This window comes from Anastrepha obliqua, chromosome 1 (assembly GCF_027943255.1).
Source record: "Anastrepha obliqua isolate idAnaObli1 chromosome 1, idAnaObli1_1.0, whole genome shotgun sequence".
NCBI classification, from domain to species: Eukaryota; Metazoa; Arthropoda; class Insecta; order Diptera; family Tephritidae; genus Anastrepha; species Anastrepha obliqua.
In genome coordinates, this window is record NC_072892.1 from 58,735,746 (window position 1) to 58,761,185 (window position 25,440).

Below are 25,440 nucleotides of genomic sequence, written 5' to 3' on the forward strand. Positions count from 1 at the left end.
GACACAAACGCTCCGTCTCTGAAAGTACATTATTTTATGCAGTACCAGCTGGCGGTAGCAGAGGAAGAGGAAGACCTCCTCTGCGTTGGAAAGATCAGGTGGAGAAGGACTTGATTTCACTTGGTGTGCCCAACTAGCGCTGGTTAGTTATGATAATAAAACTCTGACTTTTTCTAAATCGCTGTTGCTATGCTGTCGCAGTAACAATACTCGCAGCACAATTTTTTTGATAATACTTTGCTTTCACTGTAGCAACTTCAATTTTTGCAGCCAAAGTATATTCTTGATTGGCGGGATAAAAACTTAAGCGATTTTGGCTGTCTCATCCGTTGCTTTGTTTGGTTTTTCATTGGAAGAGGATTTTTATGTGGCAACCCTTTTTTAAAGGGTTTTCAGATTAAAGTTTTTTGACGTGCTTATCAAAATATATTATTTAATAAAAAATTAATTTATAAATGTGGCAACTCTGTTTAACAGTATGCCAAGATTAAAGCGTCCTGAAAAAGTTGTATACCAATATTTTATATTACATTTTTTGTTTTAAATATGTGGCAACCATTTTATAAACTGTGTTGATTAAAGTTTGCTCAAAGTTATTTTTTTGTTCGACGCGCTTATTAAAATATATTATTTTTTAATAAGTATTTCATAAAATATGCAAAATAGTTTCTGTTTAAAAGTATGTCAAGATTAAAGTTTTTTTTATTATTTTTATTCTTTTATAAATTATTAAAATATAATACTTCCAGATTATTTTTTAATAATTATTTCATAAAATATGACAGCTCTGTTGAAAAGTGTGCCAAGAATAAAGCTTCTAGAAAAAGTCGTATGTTAATATTTTATACTATAATAATATATATTTTTTAATATCCCTCATTCGTTAATATTATTTTTTTTTGATATGTGGCAACCTTTTTTTGAAGTGCGATTAGATTAAAGTTTGCTCAAAGTTTATCTTTTTGTGTGACGTGTTTATTAAAATAAAATAAATATTTCAAGATTAAAGGTTTCTGAAACAGTTACTTACATTACTAGCGTGGCAACCCCTATTCATATCAAAGTTTTCTCAAAAAGCTTAATACCGAAATATTAATTTATATTTTTTGAATGCATTATTAATTAATGGATTTTAATTTTTTAAATATGTGAAAATTTTTTCCTGACCTATAGTAAACTTAAATACCATTCGCTTAAGACCCCATAAAATAAATTAGAAAAAGGTGATCAGGTATGCCCGTATTAACACTTTCTCAAATACGTTTTATTTGATTGTTTTTTATTATTTTTCGGAAAGTATACCTTTTAGGTCATGAAATGATAGAAAAATATTATTCTAATAGTGATCGTCCGTCGGCAGGCAATGGTAAACCTCCAAGTAAATTTTGGCCATGAAAAAATTCGTCATAAAAACCATCTGCCGTTCGGAGTCGGCTTAGAACTGTAGGTTCCTTCATTTGAAGAACAACATCAGCATACCACATGTAGGAGGAGGAACTGGGCCAAACACCCAACAGAAGTGTACGCGCGAATTATTTTTTTTTAAATGCCTTTCATGATGTTGTCTTTTTATTGTCGTCTTGGTCTATGTTTCTAGAACATAAAAAGTGTAGCGTTCTTTGTGTTCTTCTCAGGGCGACTTATTGTATGAATAATCAAAAAGAATTGACTAATTGGTTGAAAATAAGAAAGAATTGCTTAAGTTTGCATAACTTCCTCATTGCGATCAAATGTGTTTTTGTAATTTAATCAATCTTTTAACTTTTTCTTGTAGTACCATAAATTTCCGATACTCGCTGAAAGTTGTCCGTGCAAAAACAATTCAAACTCAAAAAACCAAGCAAAAATACATAGGAGCGAAGCTTTGACTTGAGAAAAAAGTTGCTTAATTTATGCACAATACTGTGTTGGTCATAAACACGCAAACTAGCGAATTATAATTGAAAAGTAATTTGCCATAGATAGAGAAAGGCCAAACATAAAATACACACTATTGAATGAACGGAATAACAAAGCAAAAGAGACGGAGCGCACGAGTGTCATGGGAGAATAAAAAAAACTTTTTTTCACTATTAATTAATACAAGCGACAAGCAGCACACTTTTTTATTATTGCATAAATTTCGTGTTAATTTCATAATGTATACGAAAAAAGTGTCCGGTAAGAAAGAGTCAAAGTGAGAAACCGGCATTCATGTGAAACACAGAGAATGGGGCATTAAGTGAGCAGCAAGCGAGCACAATCAGAATTTGAAGATTAATAAGTATAAAAAGAAAAAAAACGTAAATGAAATTCAAAAACATAGAGTGACATTATGCACGCACCAACCCGCTATGTCCACTCCTCTCTGGCGGATCATCTGCTTAGCCATTATCATCACTGCTCGCTGTAGCGATTGTTCCGGCTGACACTGGACAATCGCAGCAGAGAATTTAAAGCTAAACTGCAGCAATACGCCGCAATTCAGTATCGATTCTACTTTGAATGAGTGTTGGCGCTAAATTTTGCTATAAATTCTTCAAAAATACTCAGTTTGAGCTGTTAAGTGTTACCGTGGACAAGCAACTGAACAGTGCTAAGAAATAAAAGGTATAGTGGAGCTTTTTGGTTTTTTGTGTTTTTCGATACGTTTGGGTTTTTGCAAATAATGCAAGAAATAAGAAATTGAAAAAGTTTTACTATATTTTATAAATTTTTCTGACAAAGTTTTAACGAAATTGAAAATTTAGTTGATTCTTTTTGTGTTTTTTTTTGTTTACGAGTTATCAATGCACTTCATAAGAGGCGCTCGTTTTAATTTATGTTTTTTTAAAGGGTGTGAAATAAACGATTTTTATCTTTGATAAGCAATTACATGTAATAGCTATTCATATGAGTTGAGCGCGCAAAAATATTCGCGAAAAAATTGCACAAAAGCTTAAGAGGTTACATGCGTCCCCAGCAGCGCCAAGAATGCGCTAAAAGAAAAACTGTGTATAGAAGGGATAACAATTGAAATAAATATAAAGAAATGTGTCTATTGTTTATTAGTACTTAAACTTTATAAAAAAAAATTATTTTAATTTTTCATTAAAAAAATTAGTACCTATATAAAAAATCACGTGACCCAAAGTACAATAAAAAAAGTCGCTCCACGGTCTGCATCAGTTCTCGTTAGTATATAAAAATCACGTGACCTAAAGTACAATAAAAAAAAATTGCTTAACGGTCTGCATCAGTTCTCCTTGAAATATTAATGGATCTGTAAAGAGTAAAAAAATTCTTGTAAAATAAAATTCTAGTCATAGTTGACGAGCCGGATTTTTGAATTTCGAAAACTTTTTCAATTTACGGATTTAAAAAAAATGTATGCGGATTACGTCATAGAAGTCGCACTTTAATTATGTTTATCAATTTTTTTAATTCAAGTATCAAAAATCCGGCTCGACAGGCTATATAGAAAACATTTTCGAATATTGAAAAAAAAACCGCATCAAAAAATATTAAAAACTGTATGAGTTATCACGCAGACCGTGCCGGAAAAAGTAGTTTCGAGAAAAACGAGTTTAAATTTTCAAGTGCATTTCGCTGTGCGCATCAAACTGTCGTCGGGCAGTTACATTTTGTACAATAATCTCGTATCTATGGGGAATTTTTACAATCGACTACCACAGAAATACGCCTTTAACTAAAAAAATTATAATCTGTAAAAAAAAAATCGATTTTTTGAAAATTCTGGATGTATGTATGTAACTCCTTAAGCTACTATCCTTATAGGCCTGGAGACCCATTATGATAGCGTAACACTTGTTTGGACTCAAGTTTTGTCCTTTATTTCTCAAGGAGATGAGAAAAAATCTATAAAAAGAACTTAAAAAAACTTAAAAAAAAAATTAAAAAGATAACTAAAAAAAAGCATAAAGTATGACTGCGGATTTTACGTTTGCCAGCCAACCAAAGCAGTAACAGTTAAGCCACCAGTGTCACATCCTGGCAAGAGCAGGAACAGTGGCAGATAAAGTTTTAACGCTCTCCAATATCTTCAATAATATAATATAGGAAATAATAGGGACAGTGTTCAACACTCTCTACTACCTCCTCGTTTTTGCAGTTGCGACAGAAGTCATTAGACGGAACCGCCATCTGTTTCCCATACATTTCCATTAGGCAGTGGTCGGTGGTGACACCAAAGGTCGATGGAGTAAAATAAAGGACCTAGATCAGTTACAGCACATTCCAGGTCAGTCCTGTCTAGTTACCTCTCCCGTGGGCTTCGTTATCCATCTATTTGTATTACCTACCGAATATAGAATTTGCATTTCCCAAGCGCTTGTGTTTTTTTCATAAATTAAATTGAGAAAGCTAATGAATTGGCAAGACAGGGGGCATCCTATAACGAATCAGAAGCAAGAAGAAATAGGCTGTCCCCAAGGAGTGCGCAAAAGGCAGATCTTATCGCTAATCGAGAAGCAGGCTGTTTACAGGTGGACTTACACGGATACCTGCAAAATAACTAAACAAACGTGGTCCAATTTGAATAAACCCAGAACTGACGAATTGTTAAGAAAGCCATTTTGAAAATTACCCGAACAATAATCGGTCACTGGCCTTTTGGAGACCATGCCAGGCAGATTTGGTGGCCGTCCAACAAGAAATGTAGAAGCTACCATCAAGAAGAATCTAGAGAAACAGTTTGCTACTATCCATGTGAGTGCCCAAGTCTGGGTGCTGTACGGCATAGAACGCTGAGGGAACTCTCGATAGCCAACTTGAAATAAATTGGAGATAAGAAAATTGATGACATAGACAGATTTATAGTCAAATCAAGATGGTTCGACAATAAAAAGTTGTAGTTCTACAAGTTGTATAACAAAATGGCATCTTTTGTGGTAATTAGATCTGCACTGTGTCGCTCAGACAACACCTACACCAACCAACCAACCAAATTATTGATAACAACTGCTTTAAATTCAAAGCATACATTCTAATTGCGCTACTCTTCTTCACTGAGAGTACTCAGCTTATTAAATTTAATCTATTTTTTAACAGAAATTTTGATTCATATATTCCAGCTTCTTGGTTTTTTTCTTCTGTTTTTTTTGTTTTTTTTTTGTGTTTTGTTTCGCGATCAATAATTTTTAATTGCTGTTGTTTTAACTAATTGAGTATTCCGACTATCAAACCTTAATTGCCTTTGAGAAAGTTAAAGAAAAGAAATATTTAGTATACTCCCGTTTTTGTTGTAGCTTTCAAATGGTATACAGTATTTTACGACTTTCCGCATGCTGTCATTACTTTTCTAGTTCATTTGGTATAACTTAGTACGATTTTTTTACCCGCTCACTTGTGGAAAAGGGTATTTTAATTTTGTTCAAATAATGGTATAAGTAACAGCATAAAGAATCGAGATATATACTAAGTGGGTTGTTCAATTAGTTTTGCGATTCGTAAAATTTTTTTTTGTTATGTTGCTACACCCTTCATATGAATGCATAAAATACGCACTTAATTCTCCTTTTACATGATAGATACGCTCCGACAAAATTCGTGTAAAAAGAAGTGTGTATAAAAAAATCGTATAAAAAGAGAATTAGGTGAAAACAATATTAAAAAGTGCTTTTTAGAGTTCACTTAAGAATTTATTTCTTGCTTGCATATTTTCATTCATTAAATGTATTATAAGAAATAAATGATTAAACGGCGAGAGCAAAATCTATCGAGTCTCAAAGTCTTTTCCTGAGACTAATTTAAACGCTTCGTACATACGTGGAAAAATCGAGCTTTATTTTCTTTATGAGTTTCAACGAAAATTCAGAAAATACTGAAAATTATAAAGACACCACTATTTTTTCTATAAAAATATAGTTCATACATCAACAAAAACAATATATAACGTTGCTTGAAACTTTCTACAAAAATTTTCATCTTTTTAACCAGAATTTTCAGAGTTTTTCTGGGTATGCAGCTTTATAGGCCTTAGAATTTAATATTATCATTTTAAGTGACTGCAAATACCCTTGATATTTGGTAATTTTTTTATTGATGGCGGTCCTGCTATTTTTCTTTCATATAAAAAAAAATTCGAGCTTGTGTTTTGTGTGGAGGAAAAGGCATGCCACTTCAGCGAAAAAGCTGCCATAAATCAACGGACAGCAGTGACTTGAAACTCAAACTTTGCTATACAAGGTGGCGCAAAATTAATAACCCTATCCCCTAGATTTATAACTTTTGCAAATAGCGTCGTACGTCAGTTACATTTGACACTTCTGAACTAAAAATTAGGTATGTACCTGTATCATGCCCTTTTACGCCCAATACTGACATACGGCTGAGAAGTATGGCAAATAACTATGAATGACGTGTAACAAATATCAACATTCGAAAGGAAAATTTCGAGAAAAATATACGGTTCAATCAAGTTGGCAGATGGCACATATCGTATTCGATACAATCTAGAACTTGAACACCTAATAAAGGGGCGAAAGAGAAAGGGCGAAGAATCCCAAGCAAAAAGTATCAAAACGAGTATGGGAAGCGAACTAAGGGAAGACCAAAGAAAAGATGGATAGATTCGATTATCGATGACCTCAAAGAGATGAACACAAAAATCTGGTGGCGATTGACAGCGGATCGAGAGTTCTGCAGAAAGGTAGTTGTGGTCCACCCAGGACTGTCAAGCTAAGAATGAAGAATAACTAAATAGTTCCTACATACTTACATACATACATACCGTCTAGAAATGGAACGCTTAATAGTCCAGGAACCAGGGGTCGATTTTGGACTCGTTTTTATACCGTTAAATTCTTGACTATACTTGTTATTTAGCTTTCATGAATAACGAAAGTGAACGTCAGCTGGCGCACCCGCGGTGGATGTGATTGTGGGAGGGTACGAAACGTGTCGAAAAAAAATGTCTACCAACTCATTTTATACCGGCTGAAATTTGTTTCATGTATTCTTGATATTTAGTAGAATAAAAAAAAATAGTCAGCTGCGCGGTAGAGGGAGGAAAACACGTCAGCTGAACTTGTAAAATAAATTAAAAAGTAAAACTACATTATGCCGATTGAATTTTTTTTTACATAATTTTGGACACGTATGAAAATATAATAATGATGGTCAGCTACGTTTATAGCGATGGGAAGACCGTCAGCCGAATAGTCCGGGAGCCAGGGGTCATTTTGATCTCATCATTTCAAGCCGACATCCCAATTTTGAATGACTCGCTGGAGGACTTCGGTCGGCATCTCGTGAATAAATTTAGTTCTTTGGCTTTCAATGCCTCAATCGAAGCTGGTTTGTCCACAAAGCATTTTGACTTTACATACCCTCACAAATAAAAGTCCAAGGTATGATATCACACGAGCTTGGTGACCAATCCACTGCTCCGAGACGAGAGATACAATACTCATCGAAATGACGACGCAGTAAATTTATTGTTTCACGAGCTGCTTGGCAATTAGCGCCGTCGTGTTGAAATCAAATCACATCACGGGCTTCAATTTCCGGCATAAAAAAATTTGTTTATAATGGCGCGATAGCATTCGCTAATCACTGTTACGCTGGCGCCAGCCTCGTCTTTGAAGAAATATGGGCCGTTGATTTCTCCAGCCCATAGGCCGCACCAAACGGTTGTTTTCAATGGATGTAATGGCTTTGGATTGCGTTGTCATAAAGCCAAAAATGGGCGTCATCGCTAAATGGTTATGGGCACCATAAGTTGGCCTCAGCGTGCGATTAACACTTTTCACAGAACGTCGATTTTCGTAATTCAATTGTACGGCTTGTTAACGGCAATTTCCTTGATTAAATGTCAACGAATACTGAAAAAAATTCTGTATTTAGTTTGACAGCAATGTTTAAGTTTAGTCCGTTGACACCATAACTACTTCTAGAAAAAGTAATTTTAAATAAAACGAATGGCGAAGAATTCTAGAGGGAATATTAAAAGCATTATTTTCTAAAAGAGAAGGGCGATCATAGAGAATTATGATATTAATGACAAATGAGCGCGCTAAAATGGATATTCTGTTCTCAAGTGTAGGAAGGCCAATGAGTTGGTAACGAGAATAGTTAGAAGGTAGTGGTAGTGAAAAATTTAGTGAGCGGAGAGCCAGTTTGAGAAAAAATTTTTGAGCTCGCTCAAAGCGATTAGATTGAATTTTCGCGCAAGGCCTCCAAATTAACGCTGCATACTCTAGTCTTGACATAGCCAATGCACAATAGTATGTAGAAGCTATAACTCTCATTGCCTATGAGTTTATTCAAGTCCAAAAATTAAAGGCCAGCCCGAATTAAATTTGACTGAAACATGCGCAGGTATATAAAATTCGGTTTGGAGCGAATTTAGCTCTCCCTTACTTGTTTTATTAATATGTTTATTTCTACGAACAAATGTGTCAGACTATAAACAACTACAACAAATTTCCCACATTTAACCTTTGTAGCCGAGTGTTAATTGTTGTGTTTGTGACTGAATCTGCCAATGCAACAAACAGTAGCAATGGGAATTTTATATAAAAATATGAGCTGCCAAGGCATGCATTTAAAACTATCTAATTGTGCACACAATTTGCCCCGGACATTAAGGAAAAAGGCTAGCGGTTGCCACAATAAGCAGCATAACTCTTTTTATTGTTTGCTGTTCCGTACCCGAGAAATTAGAATTAAACTTTTTGATGGTGAAAAGATAGCAATTAAGCTCACATTTCTTAAAAAAAAGAAACTGAGGGCAATAAATATTTGGGCTTAGTCATTGGCAATTTCAAATTCATAAATATATTATATTGGGGAATAAGTTCATAGTGTTTTGACCAAGACTTTTATTCGCATTCGAACTCTTGGAGTGCGGTTTTGACGACTTGTTCAACATGGGGCGTGGTGTTGTCGTGAAGGAGTATGGTTTGATCATGTCGATCAGGTATTTTCAGTCAGAATAGCCTCATTAACACGATGTAGCTGGGCTCCTTGTTGGCCGTGGCATTCTTTTCGAGCATTTCGAGTGCACCATGCCCTCCAAGTCCCACCAAACACACACCATGCTCTTCTTTGATTGAATATTCGGCTTGACTCTCGGCTTTGGCGTATCTCCTGGAGCTACCCACTTCTTTATTTCCTTCATAATGATGTACAAGCACCATTTTCATCACCTCTGACGATTCGGTACAAAAATCGTTGTTTATGACCGCGTGTTGCTCGATGGCGGGCGAGATGTTGAGAAGAAATTTGAAGGCGACTGAGGCAGTCAGGCTCCCAATTTTTTGGTAAATCTCATTGAATGAAGGTGATTGTGATCGTTTTATGATCCGATGCGGGACGTGTTATGGACGTCAAAGTAGCTAAATTTGAACTTTGCAAATTATTCTTGCGCTGTAGACTCGCCCATGACACCTTCTCTATACGCGTCGCAAATGTCCCGGGCTGCTTCGGCAGCTTTTTGACCTCGATGATAAGCAAAGAAGAGCAGATGTGGAAAATGTTGATTTTTGCCTCTTGAGTGTTCCATTTCTAGCCCTCAAAACTAATAAAAAAATAAATAACTCAAAAACACAATTACCATAGTTTTGTAGGGCAGAAAGAGTTCTATCGAATGAATACTTACCCTTTGCCAAACAGCAAACAAATCGTTGTAAAAGAAAAGAAAATATGAAGACGCTATGAACTTATTCCCCAAACTAATATAAATTACCGCATACGTTTTATAACTTTTGGAAGCATGTGCCTTCGCGCACAAGCTTATTTTCTTAGCTCACCACGTCACGATAACCTTTCGCCGCTTCTCCCCCATTGAATGATTGCCGTTTTCAAGAGTCATCTTCAAACTGATAATACCACAATGTGTTTACTATATCCCATATAGGCTGATCACAATATTCATATACTATAAACGTAATTCTTGTTATTGGAAATAAGAGGCATCTGATAATGAACCTGCAGCACAGTAACCAAGTTTTAGGTTACATATACATGTTTCATATTTCATATTTCTAAGAACAAAAAAAAAAAAAAAAAAAATGCAAAAATCTGATTGCGGCTTGTGGTGGCATGTGATTTCTTTTATGAAATTCTATGTTTAGTTTTGAGACTAAATTTAGTAGCTGAAATGTGTGGACTGATACCGCAATTGTATTTAAGTGAAAGTAAAATTTCTTTTTACAAAATTTATTAAAAGAATTTATGAAAATTTTTGTTTGGTTTAGTTTTTTATTTATTTATCATTTGATTTCAAATTTATGGATGTAGGAAAGGAATTGATTTTATTTAATTATTTTTTATTAAAAAATCTTTTTTTTTTGACTCAGCTTGGCTGCAATTCCTAGCAGAGTTAATGCGCTGACATATTTTGGCTATTGTCCCCTTGTAAGACCCAATTTCATTATTTTTCACGCCCCAACAGCACTCAGTCACATGCTGCCAATTAATTTTTGGACATTTTTAATATTCTTTGAGCATTGAAAATTTCCCTGGAATTCAACAATTTTCAGAATGCCGTCGTAAAGAAACATCTACGAACAACCAGCTTTTCCCGGATATTTCACTATGCATTAAGCTAAACTATTAATTTACAGTCATATAAGTCATTTACGCACGTGATTATTAAAAAAAAAAAAAATTAAGCCTCGTCATTGAATATAATTTTGGTCAAGTCGGTATTTTTATTACAGCAAACCCGCTCAAATCTGCGTTTTTTGCTTAATAAAGATTTAATGATGCCTATTCTCTTCGTTGTTGTTCTCTCTGCTAATCTTTCGAATAATGAAGATTAAATTATCGCGATCTATTTTTAATGCACTTTTCTTGCTTTTATAAAACTAAGTTTGCTATTATTAGCAAAAATGTCAAGCTCTTTGAATGACTGATTACCAATGCGGGATAATAATTGCGCTGGTGGTGCATACACATTTGAAGTTAGGTAGTATCGCTGTTGGAAAAAAAAAAAAAAATTGCGCAGCACTTCAAATACAAATCTCCTTTCGTATGCCCTTGAGTTTGCTCAAATATTTGGGTTACGTTGGTTGAAAATGCTTTGAAAAGTATTCTACTGATAAAACTTCTGGTGGCCTTTTGTTTATAAATCAATGGTTTACTTGATTTAAATCGTGTTAAACGCACAGAAAAATGCCGATATTTAGTAAAATTTTTAAAATAAAATTTTGAATTCTCATAACAGTTTCTTCTTTGTTTTTTTATACTTTTCAAACCCGAAGCTTTGGAAGCTTATCTGTGTTCTCTTCTGCTCTGAAGTAATAACCACAAAGTAAAAAGCATTTACTGCAATGAGAACTAATGCCCAGAGAGAAACAAATGAAATGCGTTCTCTCACATTTTGCCTTCAAATCGTCTCAAATGTGGTGGTATGAGGCTGGTGAGCGCTATTTACATAAAGCCAGTTGCCTACAGGTGGCACTTGATGATTTTCCTACTACATATTTACTTAGTTGAATAGGCACACAAGTGCACACAAATCATATTTACATACATTTGTGCATATTTTATGTACCATAAGACGCATTCTATACAATCCGTATGTGGGTAATTGCGGGTGCACACTTACGCAATAAAAAAATTTAAATATGCAATGTGAAGTACGTGCGCTCACTCATGGAGGGGGATGTGTGTGAATTGGCTCCTTTTTTGCAAAATAATTGCGAATAAACATACGAGAGATTTTTTACTTATTATAGTATTTAGCTGTCAACAATTAACACGCGGATGTGTGGCTGTAGTGCATGAAGAGGAAAAGAAATCATGTGTTTTTTACCTGTATGCATTACTTGAAATGAATTGGGTAAATAAATATGTTACGTATTTGTGAAACCACTCGAATTAGCTGAAAAAACAGAGGTGTAAAATATATTTTTTATTGCAATGCATTCCAAATGGCAGAAAGCAACAACAAAATTAATACATAGATGTATTTGATGTATCAAATTAAAGGTATAATAATTAATTATGCTGCAATTCCTTAAAAAAATATTCTTTTTTCCTCAAAAATAAGAGCATTCTCGATTTATATATTAAGATATTATAAGATAACGATTTTTGAATAATATTTTTTATATATATTATATTAAACTTAACATATCTAGTTTATGCATCAAAAATTTAAGATATAAAATAAACAATAAGTTTTCCAATCACTATAAAAGATGTTTGTATCATCATAAAAACATTAATTTTTGCATTGGCAATAGGTTAGGTTAGGTTAAAGCGGTTGGGACACACTCAGGCTCGTAGCCCATTGCAATGCCGCGTGGGGAACTTGCCCTTATCGCTCCTAAAACCAGTGTGCACTTTTCAAAAATTGTAGAAGATCCCTGATTTCCACAGAACTAAGATCTAACAATTCATTAGAGAATTGTCTACTAAAAATTGTAAGTCTACGTCTAGATAAAGCAGGGCAGTGGTACAAAAGGTGCGGCATCGTCTCTTGCTCTTCCTCATCTAGACAATTTCTGTAGAAGTCATGTGAATCATCAAAAATCAAGGTGACTGGAAACTTGCACTTTATTATAATAAAAAGTAATTCGTTATAAAACTTCGTACCCGAATTGTTTTTTTAATGATTCTGATAATAAAGTCTGAAATGTTGATGAAAATTTGTCGCTTTTTTTTAAATCTTGTGCAAAGTTTGTCGATTTCTTTCGAAATCGATTTCTTCGATTTATTTTACATGGTGTAGAATGAATTATATTTTTTATAAAAAATATGAGAATTAAATAACCAAAGAAAAGTATCAAAAAGTGGATGTGTATCTACATATTGAATAAATACACACGTCAATTATTTTCATATTTGTATATTTATTTTTATAAGTAAATAAATATATACATATCTACACATTATCTTTTTTTTGTTTGCTTATACCACAACTTTTGCCACTGAAGTACAAGGGCGGCTACTTTTGCCCTCCTATGCCATAGTAACAAAATGATTTGGCGCGCTTTTTTAATATTAAAGTACTTAACCAACGCATAGTTAATACAAACAATAATTCTTATTACATATATGACTAAAACACGCATACACATGCAATGTACAAATAAACTTAATGGAGGAAATTGTGAAGCAAAGCCCACTGGCTTTTAGGGGGCCGTCATTGATAAAATGCACTCTCTTGCGCTCTCAAGCATGATATAAATTGAGTTATCTTAGAGAGAAGATACAAATTTATTTTCTTATGAAAGTAAGCATATCTACAGTAGAGTTGCCAAATATTAATATATGATTGTGGAAGCAACTTATTCAAATTTTATAAAGCAGAGTAAATGGAGATACGGAGGTATTATCTTATGGAAATATATGTATTATATCTATTATGAATTTTACTCCAGTGTCCCAGGCATATTTTTATTTGGGCTGCGAATACTGGCAATATATTCCTTAAGTGTTATACTTTACGGACGATTCATAAAAATGCTTTTTAATTTCTGCAGTACCATTATTTTATGAAAAGTAATTCCAAGCAGCAGAGGTTGAGTAGGCATAGTCGGCGTAGCTTACATTGCTGAGTAGTTAAGCTGTGCTTTCAACATAATGAACTTAAAAGTAATTCGGAGTGCCTTACGGAGCAATTAGTTGCCTTACTACTGTAATGATAATATTAATAATTATATTTCATAAAAACAATAAAAATACTAAATAAAAAAATATATGCTAACAGGGCCTAACAGGTATCTGGGAAATGAATGTTTCCTGTTGAGTAGCCAAAACGAAAGAGCATAAAAAAGAACTTAATACTAAAATTTTGTTCTATACTTGTTGAAACCTTTATCGAAATGTTTCATTGGGTAAATTAAAAGTATTGTAATCGCAGTAAAGGTAATGAGTTGTATACATGTACGCGATTACGAAACGGTCAAACGGATATGAATAATTACTAACACATCGGCCTACTTCCAGTTGAGATAAAAAGAAACTTACTTGTACAAAACGCGTTCAAGGCTGAACATGAATTCTTCAGCCACTTATCTAAAATTGAAGAACTTGTCCATCTCGGAAAAATTATTTTTCATCATATTCTGACTGAATTTACCAAAAAAATTGATCAGAAAAGGGATGTAGTTAATTTTACGGTAATACATCTCATCATAACTACTCTATTATAACTCTTTGACCCTATGAGATCTTTAATTATAATTTAGTAGGGCATATATTACCAAAAATTCTTTAACCCAAGCGTCTTCTCAAACTTTCGGTGTACGTCTTCATATTGTCTCACAATAATTAACAACCTCTGAAAGGTAAATGGTTTTCACAAGAACATTTTTCGTCACATGAATTTTAGACCTAACGCCTTTGCATTTCCAAAAAAAAAAACAATAAATAAATAATTTCTTAGCGATGTAATGAAAGTTTTTGTGTACGTAGAGCCATCTAAAGGGCATCTCGTGGGATATATCGCCAAATAATCTAAATCACCCTATTCCATGTGCTTTTAGTTCATAACATAGGCGAACTGAATCGAGAACGACTATTTACAATACATTAAATTGCTTCTATATCAGTATACCTTTTTAACAGTCCGTTATATTGAAGAGGGCTTCTTGTACATGCACGAACTTCAAGTCAGTTTCAGTTTTTCTTATCCAAGAAACAATATTTATAAGAGGAAGCGGGTATACGAGGTGTTATGCACATAGTATGGAGTATTTACACCTCTGTTCTAATACTTTTTATACCAAGGAGTCATATTCTTTGCATTCTCTTTTTACTTTATTTAGTGGAAATAACTGGTAAACCTTCAGAGTTCTTAAACCACTTCTTGTAAAGAACATATAGAACTCGAACTCACTGCTTGAGACTTGAGTATGGATTTTTAGTGGAGGTTAATGCCAAATCAGTTACAGCATTAATTTAAAATTTCAAATAGCTATAGAACAAAGCAACAACAAAACAAAAAAAACTTAATTACATCTCACTGACTTGTATAAATATATCCATTGTTGCTTATTTCTAAGTGTGATAAAATCTCACATATCAGTCTGCAGGATCTAACTTCTATCAGACTATCTTGCTCCTATTCTCGCTCACTGATAGGCAACGTATCCTAAATAGCGCTAAATAGCTTGGTTTCCTTTATTGAGATTTTTACAAAAAGTTAGTAGTCTTGCCTTTTCTGGATATCAAAGCGCTTTCAACAACAAAATTTTAGATGCCGTGGCTAATAAAAAAAGTGTAGTAGCGGGCGCCTTCTGGTTGTACACTCAATTTCTTGGTAGTATATAGGATGTATTGGCAGAATATAAATTTAAAAGATGTCCTTTCCAAGTTATCCTTTCCTATGGAACTAGCACTTTGTAATTTGATACAGAACGATTCGATATAACACTTATTGTGGCCTGAGCATAAACTCGTAAACTCTATTAACGAAAAAAACACACAAGTCCATGGATTCAACAGAACTATTCAAATGACATTCGCTTGAGCTCCGCATATAAAGCTAAATTAGTGGGTAATATTTTGAATATGTGGCTTAATTGAAAAGCTATCATAGCTCAGCAAATAAAATAATACCTATATGGCCTACTATACCTGAGAAAAGGTCATGAACAAGGAGTCGGAAAAAATCATTTGCAGTCGGTTGTGTTCAATTTGAATGGAAGCTTTTTGAGGCTTTGTTAAACTTTTGAAAATTAAGTGATTTAGCAACCCCTTCCAACAGATACTCAGATAAGAAAGTTATCACAATCTCCGCAGCTTTGTTGTTTTCAGAGAGATTTATAGAGCGCGTGCGAGAGAGAAAGTAACTTTTCCTAAGTCAAATTGATTACAGCAGAATCAGTGCAAATTTACATGGATACGAGTGTGGACGACGCGAACAGCAGACGGTGGTCGGTACACAGTGCATGGATTTAATGCTGAAAAACAAAGCGTCAGCAAACCGAGGCAACAATAGTTGTTAATGAATAGCAGAACGAAAGTCAAGTGTTAATTGTAATAAAGAGAACCTAAAGAAGAAAAAATTATATTAAAAACAGTCAAAATACTATAAATTACTTGCAAAGAAGAAATTTGCTCACAGTACGCGGCAAAGTTGAAGGTAAAAGCAATTGATAAAACGGAAGAATAACAAAAATAAGCAAATTAAAGGGAATCAATGGCCGAGCATATATGTGTAAAAACGCGAAAATATTGAAGCAAAGCAATGCGGAAATCAACAGAAAAAAAACCAACACCAACAAATTAAGTAAATAAGTAAATGCCCGTATTCAAATGGGGTGAAAAACAACTAAAAGGGGCTTGTCAATGTGGCCGTTGACGAATGGCAAAGTAGTTAGTAGCGTAATACCAACAATAGACGCTGTGCTAAATACATGCGAATAATACAAACGGCATTTGTGTAAAGTGGAAAATGAAATTTAAAGCGAAATTTAAAGCGTGTGAATCCAGCTAAAGCATGCCTTTAGGCGGAACAGCTGATTTTGCATGCGCTTGAAAACCAACAACTACATAAACAAAAGCGTAAAAGCGAAAATATTTGTCCTCGAAAATGGAAAGTGATATATCAGTACGAGCGACTGTTGGAATGGTACAAGCACGCCAGACGCTTACACTTAAATTTTATAGATTTCTGCAAAGTGTGTCCTTGTGTCTTGTGCTTTGCGGTGGTGGTGTGGGTGGTGATGGTGTTGCGGGTGGTGTTGAGGCTGTTGCGTTGTTTTCATTTGCGTTGCTTGTTTTTGTTTGTGATTTTCTTGATTTTCTCTCCTTTCTGCGGCATGTTTATATGCTCAGTCTTAAAGTGGCAACAACAATGCGCCTGCAGCTAGAAGAAATACTTAAATACAAAAAAAAAAAAAAAACAAAAAAAAACGTATTTAATGTGCATATGGCGTGTGTACGTTCGCACACAGACAAGCTTAAATACAAACACACACATATTCATGTATATACATATACATATATACGTGTAAGCATCCACACTCGTGTCTTCGCAAAGGCATATTACATTTGCTTAAGTTTTTTTCATGTTAAGTTGCGCATCAAACAAAATGCATTTTTCGCTCACAGCGCGTTTTGCCTCCAAGCGATATAAAGAAGAAGAAAAATGAAAGATAAATAAATAAATCAGCATATAATATAAAGTTCAGAACGTTGAAGGTGAAATCAACGTTGAAACGTGTGGATGTGTGCGTTTGTAAATCTTCACGTGCAAGACAGACCCACAGATGTTGTCATGGCCTTCTACGCCTTATTTGTTTACAGACACACAAATGCATCTACATAAATGAAATGTGAAATAATCTTGATAAGATAAATAAAAGAAAAAAATATAAGTATAAAAAATGCGAAAATCTCATTCACCGCGGCATCATTATTGGATTTATATGCTGTGGAAGACAGCGAGCTATGCTATTCACCCTTTTCTTAGAAAAATATTACAATCACATCTACAGTGGCTCGGCTCACATGAATATTTTGCACATGGAAACGGTTATTATAATTATCTTTGTCGGGACAAAATTGCAAGTACAGCACTAAGACAATATTAAGTCCATTGTACTGCACTCGGTTTTTAATTTTCTTTAAATCTACGCGGCCTCTCAAGAATTCTGAATAGATCTTGTGGTGGCAAGAAGCCAATACGGTCACTTCTTAAGGGGTTAGAGGTAGTCAGAGGCCCGAAAACATGATTATTTTCAATAATTTTGTTTGCTAGTCAATTGCTTTATTTTACAAAAATACAAAATTTAGCAAAATTTCAAATAAACAAAAAATTAATAATTGTAAAAGTTATCGCTGTTTGTGTGGAGCTCGATTCTCCAGAAGTCCCTTGCGGTGATCATCACAAGTCCTTGGAGATTCATCTTTAAACCAAACGGACAAGAGAAATTAGTTTTATTAAGATAATCTTGTGCCTGATCAAAGAGGTTATTGTCAAGAGTCTGAGTGGTATCAGGAGTCATATTAGCTGACACTGATTGTTTTAGTGAAAATTATAGAATTTTTTTTTCAAATAGTGGTTGCCTCACGCGCCTGATAAGCACTGATACGTTCCTGAGCCATATGTGCGTCAGGAGGTATATGAACCACATGTGTTTCATGAACGTGCAGAAGCAAAAATGTCCCTCTACGCTCATGGACCATATGTGTTTCAGGTAGAAATACCCTACATCCGTTTTTTTGTGTTTTAATTATTATTATTACTAAAGCTATCCTATGACTATAAAAAAACAAATTATTCAAAAAACCCTGTTGGACTTGTCGGTCAATTTTGCATTTTTGTATTGGGACAGGGAACGTGTTAAGTACATTTCTGATATGGAGATGTTTGATTGTCTGTCCCTTCACTTGTTCTGTTTTATAAGACTTCCATCAACAATTGGATGAAAAGTTATGCTAAATACCGAACTATACAGCGAGTACTAAACAAGTAAATAATAGTAATGGTATGGACTTTATGCACTGCGACCAGATTGATCTATTATGCGTCCCTAAATACTGAATTATAATTATTCAGTATACCGAGGAATCGAACCAGCTCCTTAGGAGGGAGCAGTAGTAGGTATTCTTCCTCTAGTAGGTACGATACCAGGATTCTGTGTCTCCTGAGGCCTAATGCCACACAGTTGGGGATTAAGTGTTCCATAGACTCCTCTTCATAACAGCAGAATCTGCGTAATCTTGTACTAAATGACCCTATTGTGTTAAAGTGTTTATTACAGGCAAAGTGACCTGTAAGTGCTCCACAGAGTAATCTGAGGCCCTTTTTATCTAGGCTTAGAGCAGATATTGCTCTGTTGCCATTGAAGCTCAAAACTTTTTTCGAGTGATTAAGGCCGCTTGTGCTGTTCCAATGTTCCCTGATTTTAGTTTGGTTTCCTGTTTTATATTATTTTTGTTCAAGGCGAAAAATGGGGTTGGTCCAATAAATAGCCCTTCTGCCCTTTTTTGGCATAAAAGTCTGCCTTCTCGTTTCCTTCGAGTCTCTCATGTTCTGGTCCTATGTCCCCAAATCAGAGAGACCTAATTATGAGACCTAATTATTTGTTGAGTGAATTGTTACACTCTATTAGGACCCTTGTTACACTCTATAGAAACATCTTTTGGATATGATTTCCACTGTTTCCATTATGGCGAAGAGCTCCGCATGGAAAATTGTGGCATCTGTACTTAGTGTTAGGTATTTGTGTGCTCTAGGCCCCACTATTATTCCTCCTACACTTTGAAGCGGTTTGGAACCATTTTTGTGAGTCATCATTTATCCGTGATGGGTTAGTGGTCCACTCTTCCCTAGACGAGAAGATAACCTTGTATATCTTTATAAAATTGAGTACGGGTTCCGTGTGGTCATTTACCTGGGTTATGCATACTGCATGTTGAACTCTGTTCAAGATATTGTATAGTAGCATTCTCTTGTGTTGCTAAATGTAGCGGTGGTAAATTTAAATGCGCTTCCATGCCAGTAGTTGGGGTAGTTCTCATGGCCCCTGTTATACTTAGGCATGCCAGCCTTTGTAGTTTACACCGTTTTGATATAGCAGTAGATTGATTTGTTTTCACCAACCATACCAAAGCCCCATAAAATACAATAGGCCATTTGGGTGTAGATGCAGAAGGTCATTTTAGGGTTCAGACCCAAGAGTTGTTTTGTTGTCCAAAGTTATTTCGTTGTCTTTTTTATTATTAAGTATAGGTGGGCCTCCCAAGTTAGTCTTCTATCCAAGATAATTCCTACATTCCCACTTCCTTTAGAGGTACGTCTATTCCATTTATTCCCAGGGTGGGTACATTTAGAACCCTTTTCCTGGTAAACGGGATAATAGAGTTAGGTAGGTGAAATGGTTGGAGTATCCGTTTGGCGCTCCTCAAGTAGCACTAAAGCGCCGTGTTGATACCATTTTGAGCCCTCCGACGGGCAGATATCTATAACTAATCAGAGCTCTTGATGTAAAAGAGAAGGCTGATGGGATTTAGATTGCGACACTGCCGCAGGCTGTCGAAGTAAGGAGCGCTCAGCGACCTTAATCGCCTAGCTGCCAAGCCCGGACCTTTAGAGATAGTCAAAGGGTCAATCAACTATGTTGTTTTAGGTTATATTTCAAGTAGATAACGTCAAGCAGTGTAGTAGCTCTATGCTTACCTTATTGCACAAACCTGTTGTCAAAAATTAGACATCATGCGGCGCACTCGATTAAAAGTATTTAAAAAAAAATATAACGGAATTTTTAAAAAATAATAGAAAGGAATTTTTCGGTTATAAACGAACAAAATTACTTATAGTATTTGGTACAAATAAAGAGCCCTAGAATAATATATGACGAAGGTTAAAGCTAGAGAAATTGGTGATGTCTCTTACGAACTTTTAGATAAATGCGTGTATATCGACGACGACGACTTAATAAAACTCGCTCAAACTTGGTGCACACATTCTTCTTTTGCTTAATTGGCATGATAAACGCTTATGCGATTTTGACTGAGTTTAGCAAAGCGCGCCACATTGCTCTCACCTCATTTAGAGCCGACAAAATTTTATTGAGATCGGCTAAAAGGAACTTCTACTTTTTGTAAGTTAAGACTAAATTTACTGTTTGTTTGCTGCTGTAAAGTATGCAGGTTTATAATTTCAACCATCTATAATATTTTCAATATTTTGCCCTAATACACGTTTTGCCTCAAATAAACTCTAACTTTTTGGTAATAGAGATAATCAGTGATACAATCATTTTATTCCCTTTTTGTTTCACTGCTCAATTTTGGATGATATCTATGTTCTTCTTAGGAATATGCCATAATTTAGTTTCGGAAATCACGAAAACACAAACATAATCTACTGTGTAGATGACCTGGCACGAATCACCAAAGGGTAGGTAAAATGTAATTCTGCCATGAGAACAACTGCTCTTAAAAAAACCATTTGTAAATTACAGTTCTTTGTTTGAAATTCATTTTCCGACCGCACTATAAAATACATGAGTGCTACTTACATATCTATACCTAAATTTCATACTTTTTACGATAATATCGCAATAGAAATATGTACCTTACCCCAAAATGAGAAAACCCATACCAAATTGATATACAAGTGCGCAGGCCAAACGATAGTCTAAATTCTTGTTCAGCGGGTTGCGTATTGTGTAGAAAGACCACTAGAAAATCTCTTAAAAGCTATTTAAAATAATTTTCAAAACCTTCTGGTTGATCTTTGCAATACGAATTAATTACGGTTGGAAAATTATTACATCAGCATCACCCCAGAAACCAATAGATTTCTCTGCAGGGATTATTAATGTTGCTGTGATTTCTTCATCCATAAATGCAATTCATTCCAAGCCATGAAATCTGGCCGTCAGCAAATTTGTATGCATAATTTAATTAAAAGCGCACTGAATGCATTTGCTTTCTGCTTGATTTGATACAGAGCACAAGCAGTGCCAGATATATTACTATACACACACATGCACACGTACACAAAACACAAACGCTTGTGAATGCATACACAGAGCACTTGCTTGTCCGCATATGTACATGCCCCTACACAAATAATAAAAACAAAGCAAACGAGCAGCTCTCTCAATATACCTATCCATGTGCACTCGATCAAGAAGAGTAACGGAGGGATGTGTGAGCATAGGAGAAATGTGTGAGCAGAGGAGGTATGTGTGAGTAGAGCAAGCACGATGTGTACAGGTATTTGCTTACATTTGAGATACGTGTGTGCGTTTGATTGTGTGCTATCTGCAGGATATTAACACCTGATGTGTTAAGTATACACAGTGATATCGTTCTGGTGTAAATTGACTAGCAGTTGTTTGGAAATGTTAGCCACACCGCATATTTTATGAATTTAAATGAACACGAAAATGTTTTGTTTTCTACCTACAATGCTAAGTGGCATATAAAGTGTGTAAGTTTTCATAAAATTTGGCACTCTCTGAATGGTGAGGTTAACCCTTTAGATCTTAGCGCCTTAGCTGCTGTAACTTACCTGTGTTATTCATTTTTGAAAGTGTAAAGTGTATTTTGAATTTTCATTTCAATTTATTGGCTAGGCATGACAGGTATTTCTTACAGACTGGAGGTATACAATTTTGTTTAAGAATAATGTAAATGTTTATAACAAAATTCATAAAAGGGCAAAAGAAACTAACAGCACAGAGCGTCTATGGGAGATTTAAAAGCAGTTCTTGGAGATGATAAATCAGTGCTTATTTTTTGAGATTTTTGCACGAGAAAGATGATTGGGTGTTAGCACATAGAGATAAAGTGGATTCTGGACACGGAGATATTTGCTGGGTATAACAAAACTAATCAGCCCGCGAACTTCAAAACGGGCAATGGAACCACTGATTACGTCGTATATCATGGCATAACTAAAAGACGGAAGTGTCGCTTCAAATTTTATCGATTGAAGTGTAAAGTGAATGAACTTACGTTGCATCCTTTTAATTCTAGTAGCATGGAAATTGTAGATCGAAATTTCATATAATAGAGGCATACTCGAGTTTCGAACGAACTAAGGAGTTCTTGGGAAGCTCCACGTATAAACATTTTTGAAATCATTTCAGTATTGGCGCAAAATATTGTCTTTTTTTGGGGGGGAAAAAATCCATTATTTTCTCGGTAAATGGCCGAAGAGATCGATATCTCTTAAAGTATCGATCAAACAAACAGGTCTTTGAAATTGCCGATACTGTAACAGCTAATTACGAGTAATTTTGGGTTCGTTCATTCCGTTAAGGCACTTTTGATGTTAAAGAGTATGTCACAGAAATATTCGAAGTTGACCGGATCGTACCATCGCCCAGGAGCCAAAGAGCGGCCATAAAATAATTTAAATAATCTGCGAAAAATAATGGATTTATTTTGTCGCAAACTCATAAGGGATTTTTTATTGTAAGATGAATATCGAACACAGCTCCAATATCAACAAAATCGTTTACTGCAATAAGTTATTGATTAGCATCCTTAGAAAAATACTAAGTAAGCAGTGTTATAGGGGTTCTAAAATCGCGTTGATTTTTGATAATTTTTGTTCACGATTATATGCATTTTCCTTCGTACAAGGAAATACGAGACTTTTTTACATGGACAAAAAATCACACGACTGTCTCAAAAGAAAAAAAAAAATCTTAAAAATCAGGGCAATCTTTGAGCCACTTGAAATTAGCATTTTATTATATTAGAACAAAATGTAATGCGTACTTTCGAAATTTTTCTTAAAACTCTGATTAAAAAATGTGAAATTTTAATGAAGTTTTAAGCTTGCACAAATTTTTAACTTGGATTTATTTGGTTTTTATAGGAGACTATAAGCATATTTTCTTAAAAAAATTATTAAAAATAAATTGGAAAAAATGAAATTTCGAAACATTTCCCTAAGTCCGTGTGCCATAGTTATTTAACGCAGCATTGGTTCATAAAAAGTTAAATGGTTATTCGTTTTCGTTGTTGTTGTTGCTGAAGTGATTGAGTATTTCTATTGAAATAATCCTAAATAGCGACTAGCACCGTTTTACTAACATTGGCCTCGTGTGACGTCTAGTTGTTGCTGTTTTTTGTTTGTTCTTTGAGCCAGATCCATTTCGTGAAATCCAAGCATAGCAGCAAACTTTTTATCTCAATGCCAGAGAATTCATTGATTTGCTGTTAGAGAGGCTTACCGAAAGTGCTCTAACTAGACTGAATATTCGTATAAATAGTGGAAGTTGAAAGGAAGATTAAGTCTGGCTGCATGATCCCTTGCCTTTCCTTGTTTTCGTAAATCAACTCAAAACTACACCATTTAGTTAAATTTGCTGCCTGCTTAAAGTTAAATTTTCATAAAATTTCAAAACCGCTCAACAACTTATTTTGTATTTATTAAGTTCATTGAGAGGCATCCTTACCACCGCATGTTTTTATTGCTCTAATTTCACTCATTTCTTGGTACAAACTGATACATACCGAACAGTTTTCCCTTCTTATTTATTTTTATTTATTCATTCAATAATTTTGCATTCCATCAAGTTGATGCTAACATCAATACGCATATTTACATCCCTATGCACTCGCCTTTTAGATTGATTATTTTATCTGTTCCACTGACCCTCAACAAATTGATTGCCTGCCAGTTGGAGGATACTTCCACCTGCAAGTAACCAACGGCTAATGGCAGCTAAGCAACCACAAGTATCCTTAGCCAATTTCCAACTACGCAGTGGTTAACGGCTGTGGCCGAGCAACTACTTTTCACGTGCCATCTGCACTCACGCGTATAACATAATTTCTCCTCTCTGTTGCGCGCTAACTGACGGTCAGCCTTACCGTCGGCTGGCAAATTGCCAAGCAGATTGATTACTAGACTTACTGGCAGCAACATGAACAGCATAAGAATTTATAATAATGCCAGCAATAATAAAGTGCTGCTGTAGAGGAAAAGTACTACAAAAGCAAGGAATGTGAGTGAGGAGAAGTGACAATCGTAATAACACATAAACCTAAATTGACTAACGCAAATGATAAACTTCTTGTTATTATTATGTACTTTTTTTGAAGAACTATGACATTGACGAGTTAAGTTAGTTTAACTTATGAATATGCAGTAAGTGGTACTTAATAAATCACTGAGAGCGCTCATTTTCTAAAACATTTCCAAGAATTCGCTACACAAAAATTGTTTGCTTAGAGTGGAGAGTGTAATATCAAGAGGGCTGGTTAAGTGCCTCTTGAAAATTTCAAGTTTTCAATATATCTACAGAGTTGATATTAAGTTAATCTATGAAAGGTTTCAACTGGCAGATGGATGACGGGAGTATAAAAATAAGAAAATTTAGATATGTCCGGTAGAAATGATTTGGGTAATTCGAAATGATAATTTTATTTCAGTATAAGGTTTGAAAAAATGCGAATACTAATTCTAATAATGCTTTGAGAGAAATCGGGAAATCGTGAGTTTGGGGAGATTATATGTCAAGTGAAGCAAGTATTTTGGGCATTGTCGTCAATACCTCTAAAAATTGGTTTAGATATAAGATTTAAGTATAATAAGAATTAAGCTGAAAAATTTTGAAAATAATTGAATAACTTTAGAATGTATTCTATGTTGGCAATTTTCACAAACAGTTTTTCAAAGCGTAATATATTCGGTGTTTTTCAACATTTTTTTTTAAATTTGTTTTTAATATGAAATATGGTTTTGAAAAGCATCTTTTTGTTGGAAAAAAATATTCTTGTTTTTAGTTTTTGTTGTTGTCATTTTCGAAAAACAATTCAGATTTTTTTTTCTCTGCAAAGTAATTCCTCAAAGTTTTATAGTAAGAGTTCGATAATTTTTCAATATCTACAGTGAACCAGTGAAACCAAAACTATATAAGGAAACATTTCTTGACAGACATTTTTAACAAAAAATTATATTTAACATTGTTTTTTTAAGTTTTATTAAAAGAAAAGAATTCTTTCAAAGGATTTTTTTTAAGTAAATTCCATCTTAAACAATTAAAAAAAATTAATAGCAATTATAAAAAAGCTGAAGATATT

General features: G+C 34.4%; 1 protein-coding gene across 2 annotated transcripts in view; it reads left to right on the forward strand.

Moving 5' to 3' along the window:
• The first annotated feature begins 2,307 nt into the window (after positions 1-2,307).
• LOC129235366 (cytoglobin-1-like) overlaps positions 2,308-25,440 on the forward strand; it is a 28,722-nt gene continuing 5,589 nt past the window's right edge. The window contains exon 1 of one of the 2 annotated variants that reach the window (XM_054869176.1): positions 2,308-2,589. The gene's annotated coding sequence lies outside the window, so the exon portion shown is untranslated. Of the gene's footprint in view, positions 2,590-15,780; positions 16,022-25,440 lie in introns of those variants that run through there. The other variant, XM_054869177.1, reaches the window with a different exon arrangement.